General features: G+C 34.0%; 1 protein-coding gene and 1 pseudogene across 3 annotated transcripts in view; one reads left to right on the forward strand and one right to left on the reverse strand.

Annotated features, from left to right (window-relative positions):
- Positions 1–18,502, forward strand: part of PDE4B (phosphodiesterase 4B) — a 575,666-nt gene that overhangs the window by 305,353 nt on the left and 251,811 nt on the right. The gene's annotated exons all lie outside the window — the stretch shown is intronic.
- On the reverse strand, positions 5,824–5,945 carry LOC116271898 (annotated as a pseudogene).

Consider the following 18,502-nt stretch of genomic DNA (forward strand, 5'->3'; position numbering starts at 1 on the left):
AGAAGCCTGGGGCTTAGGAGGAAAGTCTAGACAGGAGACATGGATTTGGGAGCATGGGGACTAATTATTGGTCTGCTGGAATCATGACTTTACAATGCTGTTAATATAACCTATTCATACAGCTGCATTACATAGATGTCTCATTTACAGATTCTATTCTAATAATTCTTAAATATTTTTACATTTTCTGCTACTGTGTCAGATCTACCCTATGCTATACTTGTATTTTTGCACTTTTTTTAGCCTAAGTGAAGCAGAAGCCTCTTAATTTATCTTTTTTCAATGTCATACTACTGAATATTCAACAAGGTAAAATGGTCAGAACTTGGACTTCAGAGCCTGGTAGTCATTGGGGCTTTTTTTCCTCATCTCCTGGAAACAATACAATTATATCCCTCCTCTTCCCCCATCTCCAAGTAAGATTTAGCTAGCTTTTAGCTCTTGAAATGTGAGTAGACAGATCATGTCATTTCTAGGGAGAAGCTTTAAGCATTAGTTTGTCATTCATTACATCCTTTTTTTCTGCCTTTGTAGCCTTGGAGATATAAGCCCTATCAGTAAGAGTTCCAAAGTGACTGTATTGAGCAGAGTTCTCCATATGACCCACATTAGACAGAAGAATGAGAAATAAAATGGACTGCATTGAGCCACTGAGATTGACATTGTTGTTATGAAAGCATAAGCTAGCCAGTCTGGCTGGTAAAGAGGTAACTAGACATGGGCTCAAGTCCTGGCTTTGTCACTAATTGACTAACTGTAAGAAAGTTACACAACTTCTTAGAGCTCCAGTGTCTTCATTTTTGGAAATAATGATACTGAATTTGCCAAAACTCTGTGAGAATTAGAGACAAGGTATACAAAGTACCTTGTAAAAAACAGCCATCCACTACATACCAGCTATTATTACAGTCTCCATCCATCATTTTGGATAGTTACTCAATTTTAGTGTTTTGATTTTGTAGTACCTTACAGTGGCTATCCCTCTCAGATTTGTGTTGTGTTCAGATTTCTTGAAAATGTAATCTCCATGTTTATCTGAGAAACTGTTAAAAAATAAAAATAAAAATAATGAAAGCAAGATAGGGCCAAGGACAGGACAGGGTGGTCATGCCAACATAGATCTTCTCACAGACACTGCATTTATTAATGGCTGTCTTTAGATAAAGTTGTAAAATTAATTCTCCTTGCAATGACCCCAAACTCCTCATCTTTTTTCCCGAGGATACAGAGGTTTTTTCATAGGCACCCTATAAAAGAACTGCTTAGCCAGTCACCTTGCTAAGACTGCATATGATATAATCACATCAATTTCTTAAACATTTGAAAACTGTTTGCTTTGTGGTATGTTGGCTTTTTGTCTCAAACAGCTGATTGTTCTGTGTATTACGAAGTACCCAAATCATTTCTGAGCCGTTATCTTCTACACCAAAACTTCTGTCATTATGCTATTATAGAGTTATTTTTCTATCATGATCTGATTGCCTGCTTATACTATCTACCTTATTTAAAATTCTACACTGGTCACACAAGATTTTATCCATTTGTATATAAACTAAAGTTCAAAATCTACTTATGGAAAATAGGAGTATACCCTTGATCTATGTAGATGACAGACTCAACTCTTAGAAAAAAGAATAAGGGATGATAGGAATTACATCTTGTAACTTCATTTTGAAAAACAAAACTTGGTTGGTATCATGGAAGACATAGGAATTTCAGGACAGAGTGACCTTAGCTAATACACAGATAACAAAACTGTAGAAAGACAAGGGTATTAATAAGACAAATGTATTTGTAGAATAGTAGAAAGAAAGGATTACCTTCAGAGGTAGGCTTGGTGTAAAAGGAAGTATCACTTCTTATGATGGTCAATATAAAGTTATAAAGCCTATTTCTTCCAGGGGTGATATAGCTAGAAATACACTTTGATTCTAAATAGGTTTAGTTAGGTTTATGAATACATCGATAATGTGCCATTGAGGGCAGGACAGGTCATAGGAACATGCATATGATATTTGAGGGGAACTTTGGGTGGCCTATCACCTCATACTCTTAAGAGAGGACTTATGTTGTATGGTTCAGCAGCTTGACCAATTTGGGGACATTCCTTTGTTCTTGTAAGTGTTATCATAGTCAAATTACTCAGAGGAACAAATAGTTACAAGCTCCCCGAGGTCTTAGATGACAAAATCATATATATGTATATTTGTGTGTGTATGTATGTATATAGACACTGACATTACTCATAATTAAAAAACATCTTAACGTTTTTGGGAAAGAGGTACAGACTTCTTTTACTCTGTATGAAGGAAACTAGAGAATTTTGAAAGTCATAGGTCTGAAAATGTCTAGTTACAAGTGTGTTTTCTTTAAAATCTATCCTTCAGTTGAGATGACAGTAACTGTCACCACACCCCTTTCCCTAGGTAGCCAAATTAATAGGGAAAAGAAAAAATGTGTTCATTGGAGTACAGTCTCACACACTATCACAGTGCCCTTGACAGTACCCTGTTGTGGCCCCCGTTCCACCTATGTGATGGCCTTTCAGACATGACAAACAGTTTTTCTAGTTTCTTTAGGTGAAAAGACTTAACTGCCAATTAACAAGACATCCCAGGTTTAAAAAAAAAGTGACTGTAACTTCGTAATTTTATTTTCCTAGCATCTGTTCTATTCAAGCCAAGCCTACTGCGGTGATCTTCATCAAGACAATTCAGGGGTTTCCTAGCAACCAAGTTTCCTGTGGTTTCCTTGGTTATATGTAATGACATAACTCTTATGGGCAACTTCACAAAAACATAGAAGAAAGCCCTCCTAAAGAATGAAATTCAAAAAAAAAAAAATCAGGTTACTGCTCACTGAGTGTCTCTGTTTAAAATGGAGAAATTTATCTTTGTGAGCGTTAATGACACAATAAATGATTATGTAGCGATTGCAAAGTAAAATCACATGGTTATACGATTTCTTTCATTGTTTTTGTTATATGCCTGATCCTAATTTGATTTCTGAAATCAGGATCTTTTTTCCATCTCTTCTAATTGCCACATACTTAGATATATCCAGCAGATGAAAACTAGACACTTAAAAAATTACATGAGAGGTCATTTATTAAAATAGCAGAGTTGTAGTTGCTCAAGAGTAGGAACCAATAATACTGCCTGTTTGTACTAACAAAGTATATTTAGGAAGTTTGTTTGGCAATATTAAGGGTTATTGGTGGAGGCCATTAAATAACTGTTAATGTATACTGATCTGTAAATTTTCCATGCAGCATGACCGACATTAACTACTTTTATGTACTTAATTGTTTTTTCCTTCTATAGTCACAAAGACAAATTATATTGGGTAACTACTCTGTTGATATATCTAAAATCCATAATATGTCGACCAAAGAAAGAAATACAAATTTACACAATTAAGAGTAAAACTTGTGTAACATCGGCTATTCATCCTTGCATTTTCAGTGCCTATCATAGAAGGTGGCTTGTGATAAATATGAAAGATTGGATTAATGAATGACCAGAGCCCAATAACTCCTTTGGTTTTTCCAGTGGAAATCGGAATTTAATATGGGGATCCCCAGACTAAAGTAATGCACACTTAGAAAAGGAGAAAAATATAATTAATACATCAGAAATTTTTGAGTTAGAGCATAGTATGTCGTCACTTGTTGATAGGTTCTTGGAAACTGTGACTTTAAGTGAACTGACATAATGAATAGTAGAACTAATTTTACCATAGGTTAATTGGTACAAGCAAGAGTTAAGTTCCTATGGCATACAGTATATACAGTACATTGTTTCACTTAAAGTCACACTTTTCAAGAATCTATCCATGAGGATTTACCATATATATTCCTCTGCATACTATCCGCTTATTAATTAAATATTTATTATGGACCTATTAGGTGCCAGGTTCCGTGCCAAGTGTTCAGAGTACAACTGAGAACAAAATTAAATATGATTACAGCCTCAAGAAGCTTGACAATAAAATGATTAGGAATTATAAATTAGCTAAATGAGAATACAAACAAAAGTACAAATGCTGTAAAGACAAGATACTGTAAACACAAGATAGATTAGGCCATAAGTTTAACAAAGAAACCTCTTCTGATTTGGGAGTAGAGTGTCCAGGGATAGCTTCTCAAAGGAAGTAGCATTTAAGCTAAGAGATGAAGGCCTAGGTAAGCATAACTGGGAGAAAGTTGGGTGTAGTTGGGGAACAGCAGAGACAAAAGGATAAGCATGTGCAAAGACTTTAGAGGAACCCAAAGAAGCCAGAGAGACTGGAGTTCTCATTTCAGTCCGTGGGAATTAACCTAGAATAAGAGGAGATTTCAGAGGGCTTCAGGAGGATTCCTATAGGCCATGTTGAGCATTCAGCAGAAGCAATCTAGAAAAAAGTTCGGAAATGTGGTTAATAGTCACAATTTAACTCTGTAGTGTTAAATGTACTTAAAAAACTACCTAAGACCTTGATTTGAAGGTGACAATTTAATTCTGAAGTTACTGAAATAGTTGAGCCCCAGTAGGACTGGGTTTGTGGTATGAATGGGGCATTCGGACAGACTGCTTGTGGACTAGTTGTCCAACCTAGGAGAAGCTGAAGTCCAGCAGCAGTGTCAATTATCCAGGCAGAAGATTGAAGGTCTAAAGCTCAGAGCAGGCAAAAAGCATGGTAATGGAGTGGGGGTGAAGAAAATAGCATTTATTTAAGATGATTTTATTACATATTTGTATATACATTATTTCATTTAATTCTAAAAACCGCATGATGAGGTGGGTATTAAGAAACTGAGAAATAGAAAGTGTAAAAAGCCTACCCTGGATGATACGATACCAGTGAGGCTGGGATTAAAATCCAGGATTTTATTGAATTCTAAAATTGTGCTTTCTTTTTCAGCGTAATACATTATATTTCCACTCTTCTGTGCAGTAACTTGGGTCGATGGACCTTATGTCATGGCTGACCACAGCCAATGAGAGAGGAAGATTTATTCTAATCTTGCTTTCCTGAGGCTTCTAACCAATAAGTTATACTAATCCTAACTTAGTGGAAGCAAATGCCTCCTTTAACTTTATTTAAATAGAAGCACTTACTTGTGTATGTATTTATCCAAGAAACTTTATTGAGTTATCTTTAAAATCACATACTTAGCAATCATTTTGAAACTGATACATTTGGAGTTTGATGTATTCAATTCTGCAATGAGATGAGGGGGAAAATAGCATAAGACAACTTATGCCCCTCATATCATTAAGACAAACATGGAAAAGTAGAAGGGACCCAGAGATCGTTTGGGTCCTCGATGTTCTTTCATTCATTCAATCAATTTTTTATTGAACTTCTGCTATATGCCAGGCACAGTTTTATGTGTTGTGGATATTCCATTGAACAAAGTCCTTGATATCATGGGAAACAGACAAAAACACATAATCTAATAAATTATAATTCATAGTCAGGCAGCAAGAAATGATATGAAGAGAAATTGATGAGAACATTAAAAAGTGATCAAGTGAGGCCTCCCTGAGGAAGTGAAATCTTACTAGAGACCAGAAAGAACCTAAGGAGTGATAAATGGAGGAAGACAATTCAAGGCAGAGTGAGGAGAAATCCCAAAGACTGAGACATACAGCATGGTTGGTAGGTTGGAGCAATGACTACACTTCAGATTTTCTGAAAACTTAGTAATTAATGATTTTTCAAGCTAATAAACTGAGTTTACAGTCCTTGTGTAACAGAAGAGACTCAAAGACCTACCATTTACTCAAGGAGCCATGCAACTGAAACTGTATAAATCCAAATCTGGCCTCATTTAATATGAACAATTGTGTTAAAATCAATTTCTTTTCTGCATTACGATTTAGTCCTTTAAAGTTTTCAATTAGCAATAACCATGCCTCAGATAAACCTCATTGGCTATGATATTGCTACTGTACAAAGCTGATTTAGTCCTTTAAAAACTAAAAGCCACTCTCTTGCCTCACAAACTTTGAAAATCACTTTAGAATTGTTTAAGGCAAAGACATAAACTGGGTTAATTTCAGAGTAAAGATGATTCTCTGTTGTTTGCACAGTATTTTATTAATTCTAGAATCATGGAATATTAGAACTTAAAGTGATCTCTGAATTCATCTAAAGCACCATGATAATAGCTAACATTTATAGAGCCAGCTGCCATTCTAAATGCTTAACTCATATTAGTATATTTTGTCCTCATAACCTTTGCAGACATAATTATTAAGCGTCTGTTTGTAAATGCGGGAAATTGAGGAATATAGGGGTTAAGTAATTTTCCCAAGGTAACACCACTAGTAAGCAATGAACCCACGCAGTCTGAATCTAAAGTCTTTGCATTTAACCATTGCATATTAGACAGCTGGAAGAAACTGAGACTGACTGGTTAAGTAAAATTTCCAAGATCACACCCTTGGGAAGCAAAGGTGGCATTTCAGCCTTGTCCTGTATGCCCTTAGAATTTGAGTTCTTAATCACTATTCTGTGCTACAAGCATCATCCATCTTGTTGAACATCTAGTTTAAGCCCCACTTTGAGAGGTAATACTATTCTGTAGAATGTACATGGACTTTTTTTAGAAGAGTCTTTATTTAAATTCAGTTATATACTTGCTATCATAGCTTGCAATCTTGAGCAAATAACTTCTTTAAGTCTCAGTTTGCTATATATAAAATTTAGGTAATCATACTTGCCAAATTACATTGTAGAGAGAAATAAATGATGTATTGTGTCTAACATAGCATTGAGTATGTATGAGGCAGTTGACATATGGCACAATTACTGTAATTCTGGAGAGGAAACTAAGGTGAAAGGAGCTGTGTCACATAGCTAATAGTGGAATACCTGGGATACAAATCAGGTTCCCTGATTGTTATATTTCTTGCATTGAACTACAAAAGGACTAAGTAGTGACAAGATTCACAGAAAAATAACCTGCCAATTTCTCTGCATGTCTGTTGTTATTCCAACTCAGAATCTGTGATATTAATTACCATAGCCAGTTTGCTGAACTCCTAGTGTTAACCATGCTAGTTCTGTCTGATACATGATGTCATGGATTGTTGTGTAATATAATATGTATCACTCTTGCCTTCCAAATTAGATCATAATAATCCCCTCACAGGGATTTGTTTCTTGTTTGATTGTTTTTGTGCTTCTTCTGTATCCTTGAGCTTCACCTTCAAGTGTGGGAGAAAAGGTCTTTTATGTTAACAAACCCACAAATCAACTACTTTAACTGCTTTTTAAATTTTAAAATATTTTATTTTATACTTTTTATACTTTTAATCAATACATGGTATTGTAAATGTTCATGGGCTACATAATTATATTTCAATACATAAAATGTGTATTGATGAAATCAGGGTAATCAGTATATCCATTATCTCCCTAATTTATCATTGCTTTGTGTTGGGAACATCCAATATTCTCCTTCTAGCTATTTGAAACTGCATATTATTGTTGACTATAGTCATCCTACAGTGCTATAGAACATTTGGACTTATTTCTCCTATCTCGCTATAGTTTGTATCCTTTAACAAATCTGTCCATATACCATTTTCCTTACCCTTCCTAGCCCCTGGTATCCTCTGTTCTATTTTTCACTTCTATGAAGTCAACATTTTCAGCTTCCTCATATGCATGAGAACATGCGGTTTTTAACTTTCTGTTCCTGGGTTTTTTCACTGAAACCGCTTTGTTGAGAGATCATTTATATGCAATAAATAGTATCAACTTTAAATGTACAATTCTATGAGTTTTGACAAATGCATACAGTTGCATAACAACCACCACAATTATGACATAGACTACTCTGTCCAAAATGGTTGCCACTAGCCCCTTGTGGCTACTCATCACTTGAAAGGGGGCTAGTCCTAATTAAATGTGGTATAAGTAAAAAAAATAATAATAATAAAAAAATATATATACACACACACACACTGCATTTCAAAGGCTTAGTATAAAAGTTTAAAAATCTCGTTAATAATTTATGTGGATTATATATTGGCCACTTTTTTATATATCAAGTAAATATATTTAAATTAATCTTACCTCTTTTTTAACTTTTAAATATAGATAGTAAAATATTCAAATTACATATGTGACTGGCACTATATTTCTATTGGGCCATGTTTTCATAGAACATTGTGACCACTTCTAAAAACTTCTTTCTTGCCACTTTCTAAGCAATCTCCTTCCTGCACCCCAATTCTTGGTGATCGCTGATATTCCCTCTGTCACTATAGTTTTGCCTTTTTTAGAACATCAAATAGCGTGTAGTTTTTCATATCTGGTTTCTTTCATTTAGCGTAATGCTTCTGAGAGTCATCCATGTTTTTATGAATCAGCCGTTTGTTTCTTTATTGTCGAGTAGTATTTATCATGGATATTCCATAATTTGTTTATGTACTTCTCAGTTAATGGATATTTGGGTTGTTTCCAGTTTTTGATTCTTAATAAAGCTGGCATGAACATATGAGTACAAGTTTTGTGTGGACATAGGTTTTCATTTCGATTGGATAAATATATCAGAAGGGGATTACTGGATAGTATAATAAGTATACGTTCAACTTTAGAAGAAACTGCCAAACTCTTTTCCAAAGTGGTTATAATACTTTACATCTTCACTAGTAATGTATGGGAGTTTACGTTGCTCCACATTTTCAACAGCTTTGTATTGTTAGTCTTATTAAATTGTAGCCATTCAAGTGGATGTTTTTGATATCACATTGTAATGGTTTTCATTTATGTTTTCCTTTACAGCTAATGATGTTGAAGATATTTTTATGTGTTTGTTTGCCTGCCATTCATATTTCTTCCTTGGTGAAATGTGTCAATCAAATCTGTTGTCCATTTTTAAATATTATTTGTCTTCTAAATGAGTTGGAAGGGTAAAGTTATTTATAAACACTGGATATGATACTTTCTGTTTTTACATCTTCAAATTTACTTATTTTTTCTGCAGTGTTTAATATTATGGCAATACAATGCATTGTAATTTTTCATTGAAGATTTTCTTCTCTAAATTTCCAGTTGGCTCTTTGTTATAGCTTATACTTTTTTCTTCCTTCTATTATTTTATATTATTCTTTCTCTCTATCTTCTTAAACAAATGAAACATATTTATAGTACTTTTTAAAAAATATCCTTGTCTACAAATTCTATTATATCTGTTATTTTCAGTCTTTTAATTTGTTCATTTTTCTATTGCTTATTGTCCTTATTTTTCTATCTTTTTATTAACTATTGGATTTTTTAGATAATCCATTGTTTGCTGCTGAGTTTTTTGGTTTTTTGGTTTGGTTTTTTTTTTGTATTTTTAAAAGTGGGTGATAGATTTTGTTTTGGCACCCTTGGGATACTTGGAATCAGTTTGATCCTTCTGAAGCTTACTTTCAACCATTATTAGAATTGGCCCAGAGTACCAGTTAGTCTAGGGTTACTACTATGATGATAACTATATGATGATTCTTGGGGATGCGCCGTGTAATCACACTGCTTGATAGAAACATGAATTATGACTAACTCTATGTAAGCTCTGACAGTTGTTCAGAGTGAGGTTCTTTCTTCAGCGTTGGGTAGTTTCCTCTCACACGATTGCATATCAATCTTCAGCCAGACTCAAGGGGATATCTCAGCAGATCCTCAGAGCTCTATATCAGTGCAGCTCCTTCATCTCTGGTACTTGTTCTTGCAATCTCTAGCCATTTGGCCTTCCATAGACTCTGACCTACCTTAACTCAGAACAAATGCCAGTCTCTGTCTGGATTCCCCCCTCTCTGCACTGCAGCCTAGCAACTGCCTTCAGGCTGTACACTGGACATTCACTGAACTCACCCTGCTTCTTTACATTTACTCAGGGATCATGATCCATCATTTCATAGACTTTGTATTTCATTATTCCATCATGGCTGGAAGCATAAGGCCAGATATTTTAACTTTGAAATAAAATATCATCTTTGAAGTCTACAAAGGTTACATATGCAGCCTGAGTTTTTCCTTTCCATTGACAGTTCAAAATATCAGCACTCTGCATGGGTCTTCAAGAGGTTAGTTTAAAATTTTTGCTCCCTAGGTTCCAAGTAAAACCCAGTTAGAAATGTTAACACTTTAACATTCAAGAAAGAAAGTCTAAAGACTATAATGAGCATACCTGTTTCTCAATTTTAAGGCTTCGTTTCTAAATCAAATTAGAGCATTAAAAAGCAACTTAATTGGAGTACTTTTCTTTAACTCTCCCATAAATGGCTTTGCTCAGCTTTATTTCATTATTGTGCTTTAGCTTTCACTAAGGTCATACAAAAACATCGCACCTTCTGACAACACATGCACACACAAACATAGATACAATGAGAATTGAATTGCCATAACACATTTCCATCACTTCCTACTACTAAATGTAATTCTCAGATCCTTTGTTCCTGGTTTGGTGAAAATCTTGAAAAAAATTTTTAAACAATTTAATTTCATTTTAAGTTCTGGGATACATGTGCAGCATGTGCAGGTGTGTTACATAGGTAGATGTGTGCTGTGGTGGTTTGCTGCACCTATCAACTCATCACCTAGGTATGGCCCCAGTGTATATTGTTCCCCCGCCCTCATGCCCATGTGTTCTCATGGTTCAGCTCCCACTTATAACTGAGAATATGCCGTGTTTGGTTTTCTGTTCTTGTGTTAATTTGCTGAGGAAAATGGCTTCCAGCTCCATCCATGTTCCTACAAAGGACATGGTCTCATTCTTTTGTATGGCTGCATAGTATTTCATGGTGTTTATGTACCACATTTTCTTTATCCAGTCTATCATTGATGGGCATTTGGGTTGATTCCACATCTTTGCTATTGTGAATAGTGCTTCAGTGAACATACACATGCATGTATTGAAGTAATACATTAAAGGATGCCACTTAATGTGTTTTTGGTAGTTTTGATTCTTATTTCAACTTCATTGTTCTAATTCCTTATTCTTTATGTTATTTTGATTCTTAATGGAATAATTACATTTTAAAATGATGAATGAATAAAATTGTTTTTCTATTTTGACAATGCTAGACACATAGTTGATATTCAGTAAACTCTGATAAAATGAAAGTAATTGCTAATAGACTAAGCTAGTGAACATATGCAAGAAATAGATTACTAGTCCATTTACCTCAGTCCCAAGCACATATTGACACCTACGATGTACAGAATGTTGAGGTGGGTGCTCAAAAATAAATTGACTGAGATGCGGTCTTTTCGTCACGGAGCAATCACTTATGAATTTGATTTTGTATTGATTCAGTCAGAATAGATTGCTTTCTCTGCTTGAAATGCTCCCTCTTTCTACAAGTCACCATACTCAGACAGTCTCTCATGTTTCTAACTTCATTCAAGCCCTTCCTTTAATATCACTTCATCAAAGAAGTTTTCCTTGGCCATTTTTCCTAAAATGCAACTACTTGTTTATACTTCATTCTGTCACTCTGTTTTATTTTTCATCATAGCTATTGCCATCACCATATATATGTGTGTGTGTGTATATGTGTGTATATATGTATACATGTGTATATATGTACACATGTGTGTATGTGTGTATATATGTATACGTATGTATATGCATGTACACACGTATGTATATGCATGTACACATACGTGTGTATATGTATGTACACATACGTGTGTATATGTATGTATACATATGTATACATATAGACACACACATATATATAGACACACATATATGTACCTTTGAGACAGAGTCTTGCTCTGTTGCCCAGGCTGAAGTGCCGTGGTGGGATATCGGTTCACTGCAATCTCCCCCTCCTGGGTTCAAGCAATTCTTCTGCCTCAGCCTCCCCAGTAACTGTGACTACAGGTGCGCACCACCACGCTAACTAGTTTTTGTATTTTTAGTAGAGATGGGGTTTCTTCATGTTGGCCAGGCTGGTCTCGAACTCCTGACCTCAGGTGGTCAGCCCGCCTTGGCCTCCTAAAGTGCTGGGATTACAGGTGTGAGTCACTGTGTCTGGCCTGTGTTCAAATTTTTCTTTCACTTCTAACCTTAATTTCAAAGTAAATTCCATGACGATAGGGATTTGGGCTGATGTGTTCATACAGTGTCCATGAGTCTTAGAACAATGACTAGTACAAGTAAATGCTTAATAAATATTCACTTAATCAATCAATGAATGAATTTAAAAAGTGAATTCTCTGTGATTAATCTAATCATAGATATGTTAAGTTTAGCCTGAATTATTTGTAGTTTGCTAGAATTTCCACTGGTAGCCAGTTGTGTTTGAACTCATGAAAAATACTTTCCAGCTTCACTGTTGTTGTGAGGAGAGTCTTCTATGTGTAGAGGTTAACTGCACATCCCCCAAACAACATTATTGCTGAGTGAAGATGCCTAATGCCTTTACTATTAATTATCTGTGGCTATACGAAACTCTAAGCTTTTGAGTTTTTATCTTTTTATTTTAATAGTTAATTTGAATAGAACCTAGTAATTTTATAATCTAAGATCTTTTAGAGTTTTTTGGGTTTTTGTTTTTAAGAAAAAGGTTTCTGCATCATACAAATATTCTCCTTTAAATATGGAATTTCATTATCGTGTTTTCAGGGAGAATGGATGTGTCTACCTAAATATTCTTTATTTTGAAATATGATGAAAATGTAACTAATACCAGACATACTGAATTCTATAAATCAGAATTTATTATTCTAGCAGCATATGGGAAATACTAAAATTCATTTTGCTGTAAGTATAGCTGGTGAAGTGAGCAGTATTGTTGCATTTAGAGTCTTTGATGTTTTGGAAAGTTGCCATTAAGGCCTTTTAATCTTACATTTTGGACTTATGAGAAAAATCCCTGGGGCTATTCTAAAATCTTAACAGATGCCTTCTGCTAAAATGCATACAAAATATATCTCTTTTCCTGTATTAGACTTTCATATTTATTTAATAAAATAAAGCAAATATCTTTTGTATTAGAAAAAAGCACAAATATAAGGGATCTGCAAGACCCTTTATATCTACTTCAATTCCCAATTGAAAAAACTGAGACTCACTTTCTTGAGTCAGAACAGGACTTTATCAAAGACAGAAAATTAATAACAGGCAGTTCTAGAAACCAGAAACCTACTATTCAATTTACTAATATGCCAAACGTTCAAATACTTTAGATATTGTGCCTTAAGTATTGTTACAATAGTAATATTTTCCCATTATGCCAGAGAATAAACCGCAGTCTATTTCTAAGGAAATTAATTATACAAAAGGAAGGATCCTATGGTTCTTTATAGTATTTTTTAAAAATGGTCAATTAAAGCTCATTATTAGTACTAAAGTAGAATCACTTTTCTTCCCTAGGAGAACTGAGTTGTAAGAATGCATTGTAAATGTATTTTTAAATTGTTGATTTTATTTAGAATTGGCATCTTTTGCTAAAGAATCACCATGAGTCTTCACCGAAAGGTTGAAATGAGTTGCTATTGTTGAGCATTGTGGGCTAAGAGAAATCCTGCCTCATGTAAATTTATTTACATTGCTTCATCCCTCTCTGTATCTTCAGGAAGTTCAAGGACCTGCGATAAAACTGATGCTGAATGTATTTCTCCAAAGAGTTGGAACTTTACATTATTGGTTATTTTCCTTTCTTCAGATTTCTTTTTCTTATCCTGCTTCCTACTATATGTCTTAAACTTTTGATATGAGGCCAGCATATGTGCCATTGAAAATGGTCTTAGAGTTTCTCTTTTAGTGAAATTGAATATTCTCCCATACATACTAATAGTGATGTGTATAGACAATAATTTAGCATGATAAAGCTCTAGAAGCAGCCTTGGCTTTTCTAGTGAACATCATGGCAATCTTTTTAAAGTTATTGGTTTAGTATGATATAAAACTCACAGGTATAAAAGAAAGCAAATAAATACAAATAGATAAATAAGGTATCTCCGTAGCATTCAGTTGGTATGACAATCATTATACACAAAAATTTGCTCTAGATATTTCCCCCTGTGCAATCTGTCAGAACATTCTGGGCTTCCATGTGGTCTCTGAGTGAAATTCACTTTTCATTACAAAAATCTTTTTATATTAAATCATATGCTCCATTACTTTCTAGGAAATGGGAAATCATAGCCCACTGTATTGTACAAAAAGCATACCAACTACCTACAAATGAAATTAAGATTGAGAGGCATCATTCATTATTTTCAGTGCACACCTGAACTGAGAAAAGCACATTAATGTTGGGTTGTTGATGTCAACCCATTTTTCCTGTATTTATTAAAAATTATCATGTACTCTGAGCTTAAAAATTGTTTTGATTTCTTCACTTAAAAAACATTTTCAGCTGTTCACATAATTTAGGAAACAGTAAAAAATACGTACCTTCCCATGAGACTTTCATGGTAAGTCCACCTGGATGACCAAAAATACTTTTTTTTTGTTAGCATTCTTGCTGCAGAAATAATACATTGTTATGCAGATATATTCACTTCAAGGCAAAACACCAAATTATTTTCCAGTGTTTTTCCCCTCAGGAGCTTTCATGATTCTAAACCTTTCATGAGATAGATAAAGCAAATCTTTCTGAAGATAAATTGGATACTGTAAAATCCAAAACTATTCTAAGCTACCAGGTGAATATGATCAGTTTCAGTTGTGTAAGCCTCAACTCAAGACAATAAAAGGTGTTTGCAGCTCTTATTGATGTCAAGTATATGTCAATATAAAACGACAGCAACAACAAATCTCAAAACATTGTGATGAGATTAGACTTATTATATTTAATTTGGATTTCTAAAAAAGATACACACTTATTTTTTAAAAAAAATTAAATAGACAAAATTATACATATTTATGGTATACAGCATGATGTTTTGATATATGTATCCATTACCTCGCATACTTATTTCTTTGTAGTAAGAATATTTACAGTCTACTCTCTTAGCAATTTTCAAATACACAATACATTGTTATTAAAGAGTCATCAGGCTGTGCAATAGATCTCCTGAACTTACACCTCCTGTTTAACTGAAATTGTGTAAGCCTTTCACCAAGATCTTCCCAATCCCCGTCACCTGCCCACACCAGCCCCTGGTAGCCATCGTTATACTTTCTGCTTCTTTGAGTTTGATTTCTTGTTTTTTTAGATTCATCCACTTGGATTAGAAACTAAAACATAAGACCTGAGACTGTAAAACTACTAGAAGAAAACATAGGGGAAAAGCTTCTTGATAATGGGCAAAGATTTTCTGGATATGACCCAAAAGCACAGGAAACAAATGCAAAATTAGACAAATGAGATTGCATCACACTAAAAATCTTCTGCACAGCAAAGGAAACAATCAACAGAGTGAAGAGACAACCTAGGGAATGGGAAAAAATATTTGCAAACCATACATCTAATAAGGGATAATATCCAAAATACATAAGGAACTCAAACAACTCAATAACAAGAAAACAATCCAATTTTTTTAAATGGGCAAAGGACTTGAAAAGACATACAAATGGCCAACATGTTTATGAAAAATGTCCAATGTCACTAATCATCAGGGAAAGGCATGTTCATTTCAGTGTCTTTTATTAATGACATTACGGTATCTATCTACCTACCTATCTATCTGTATCTGTTAGTGTTGATTTTTAATTACAGCATCCAAAATATTCAGTGTCTACTTACAAAGCTGTTTTAAATTATTTTGATTCAACTGACTCATCAAATCAAATGATTTGATATCATTTTCCAATGAAATTAAATTTCTTAATTTCTACTTTTTGACTGCATGCAAATAAAACTGTTGGCCATATAGAAAGTTCCTGTTCCCACACCGTTGCCCTCATTCCATTATTTGTGTTTTCTACTCAATGTCTTCACTGTAGTATTGGTGGTGGATAGAGAGATAAAGTTTGCATTAAGTGAAATAAACAAGTTATTGGAATATCCCTTGCTAATCAGTAAGGTAATTAATGAATTGTAATTAGGATGTAGAACCTGTGAAACCCTGTTGTAAAATGCCATGGTACAGACATATCTAAAATAGACCAACAGATGTTTTGAGAAACTTCTTAAAATTTTCTTTGTTTCTTTAGAGTTTCTTTATCAAATGATAAGTAAGAATACAAATGTAGTTGGTGATGATGAGATAATTCTTTGAGCAAAACAATAGCTCTGTAGGTGAGGTTAAAAAGTTCATATTAATATCGCTAAGATTTTTTCATATAGAAATAATTTTATTTTTCAGATTTTTGAGAGCTGGAGAGATGAGGATGGGGGAATGAAGGAGCAGTAAGGTTTGCTCAATTGATGACACATTTATGTATAATTTTTTCATGCTTTGGAAACAAATTTTATGAAAAATTGTTCCAAGAAGTTTTAAACACATTACAGATATGAATTAACTGCATACTATTAATTTAAAAATTATTATTAGAACATTTGTTACTTTCACATATGACAGCATTAGATAATACTAAGTTCTAATTTTTTTTATTTTTCTAGCTCACATCCCTATTCTGGGTCTCCTTTTCAAGTTTTTTGATGTATTCATAATTTAATATGTTACCTTTTAAAAATTATTTTATTTTAGATTTAGGGGATACATATATACGTTTGTTACACGGATATATTGAGTAGCGGTAGTGATTGGACTTCTAATGTACCCATCACCCAAATAGTGAACATTGTACTCAATAGATTATTTTTCAACCCTCACCCCTCTCCTCTCATTATAGCTTTTTGGCAGTAGGTATTTTTGTTAAGATATCAGAAATTGAATTAGTGGAACTCTTCTTAAAATGACCAATAGGTAACTCAGTTCATTTCTGTGCAGCACTCCTAAATTAGAGATTTTTCTGACTTTCTAGTTGAGAATTAGTGGAACTCTTCTTAAAATGACCCATAGATAACTCAGTTCATTTCTGTGCAGCACTCCTAAATTAGAGATTTTTCTGACTTTCTAGTTGGGAAAGTTCATGTAATTCATTGTCAAAACTTTTAAATCAAAATGCTAGCCTTAATATAAATTTCCAACACTGTGGTGGAGTCTGGGTGCCATGTTAACTTGATTGCTACAGTAAAAAGCTTGAAGCTTTCATAAATGCAGAACGATGCTGGTGAAGAGGAACCTGATTTTAAAATTATTACTTAAACCTAGGTTTCCAGTAAACAGCAGACATTGATGAGCATTTGAGGGAATAATAACCAATGGTTAGTGTCAAAATAGTAACTTCTGTGACATTTCTAAGTATGGAAGTGTGAGATGGAAGTATGTGGAGGAACTGAGAGCTCCTCACTACCTCAAACTTAGGCAGCTTTAACTAGATTGGGAGAGTTCCAATATATATACCTAACTGCAGGTGTCCATCTTTGAAGAAAGTGGAAAAGGGCAATGAATGAACAGATTCCACAAGTCTTGTCTACTACTAAACGAATTGGTCAGTGTTATTGTGGAAATAATGTATGAAAAGCATAGAGCACAGGTCCTGGCACATAGTAAATACCAAATACATGGTGGATATTACTAAGGGACGTAGCAATGCTTATTAGCTAAAAGCATAGATTCTGAAGTTTAACCATCTGTGTTTTTGTCTTGCTTCCACAGTAACAGCTGGGTAAACTTGGGAATGTTAACTTCTCTGAGGCTTGTGAGATAAAAATAATACTACCTCACATGGTTGTCAAGGAAATAAATGAGTGAGAATATATATAATGCAATTAAAACAACTCCTAATATGTAGTAAGCACTCAATGTAAATATCAGCTATTTTCACTACCACTACAACTATGATGAGGGTGATGACTACGACTGCTATCACCACTGCCTTCTGCAACTACTGCTATCTGGCCTATCTTATTAGGAATTGGCTGGGAGCTTGTAGAAGCTTTGGATAAGCAGAGTTGGTTAAGTCAGGACCTGACTAATCTGACCAGTTTGGGCAGAGCTGAAGCTTACTTTGTAACACCTTGGAAGCAAATATGGAAAAACAGATTATCATGAAGATTAAACTATTTGATAAAACAAAACAGTTTTAGCAAGATTATCGAATTATTTATAAGTAAGTCATGAAATGATGCTGTTTTAATCACAGATTTAAGGCACACCAAATTCTTACCCCACATGAAAAGACCTGAACCCCAATATTTAAGAAAAAAATTATATGATGTATACTTTAAAATAATTTTCTAACAATTATTTTGTGTGCTGCAGAAGAACTGACATCTTTTCTTATTGTGTAAAATATATATAACAAAATTTACTGTTTTAAACATTTTTATGGAGTTTGGTGACATTAACTACATTTACATTGTTGGGCACCCATCATGACCATCCATCTCTAGAATATTTTCCATTTTTCCAAACTGAAACTCTTTACCCATTAAACGATAATTCCACATTTCCACCCACCTTAAGTACCTGGCAACCACCATTCTACATTTTGTCTCTACACTTGACTATTCTAGACACTTAATATAAGTAGACTCATAGAATATTGTCC

Source organism: Papio anubis, chromosome 1 (assembly GCF_008728515.1).
Source record: "Papio anubis isolate 15944 chromosome 1, Panubis1.0, whole genome shotgun sequence".
NCBI lineage: Eukaryota > Metazoa > Chordata > Mammalia > Primates > Cercopithecidae > Papio > Papio anubis.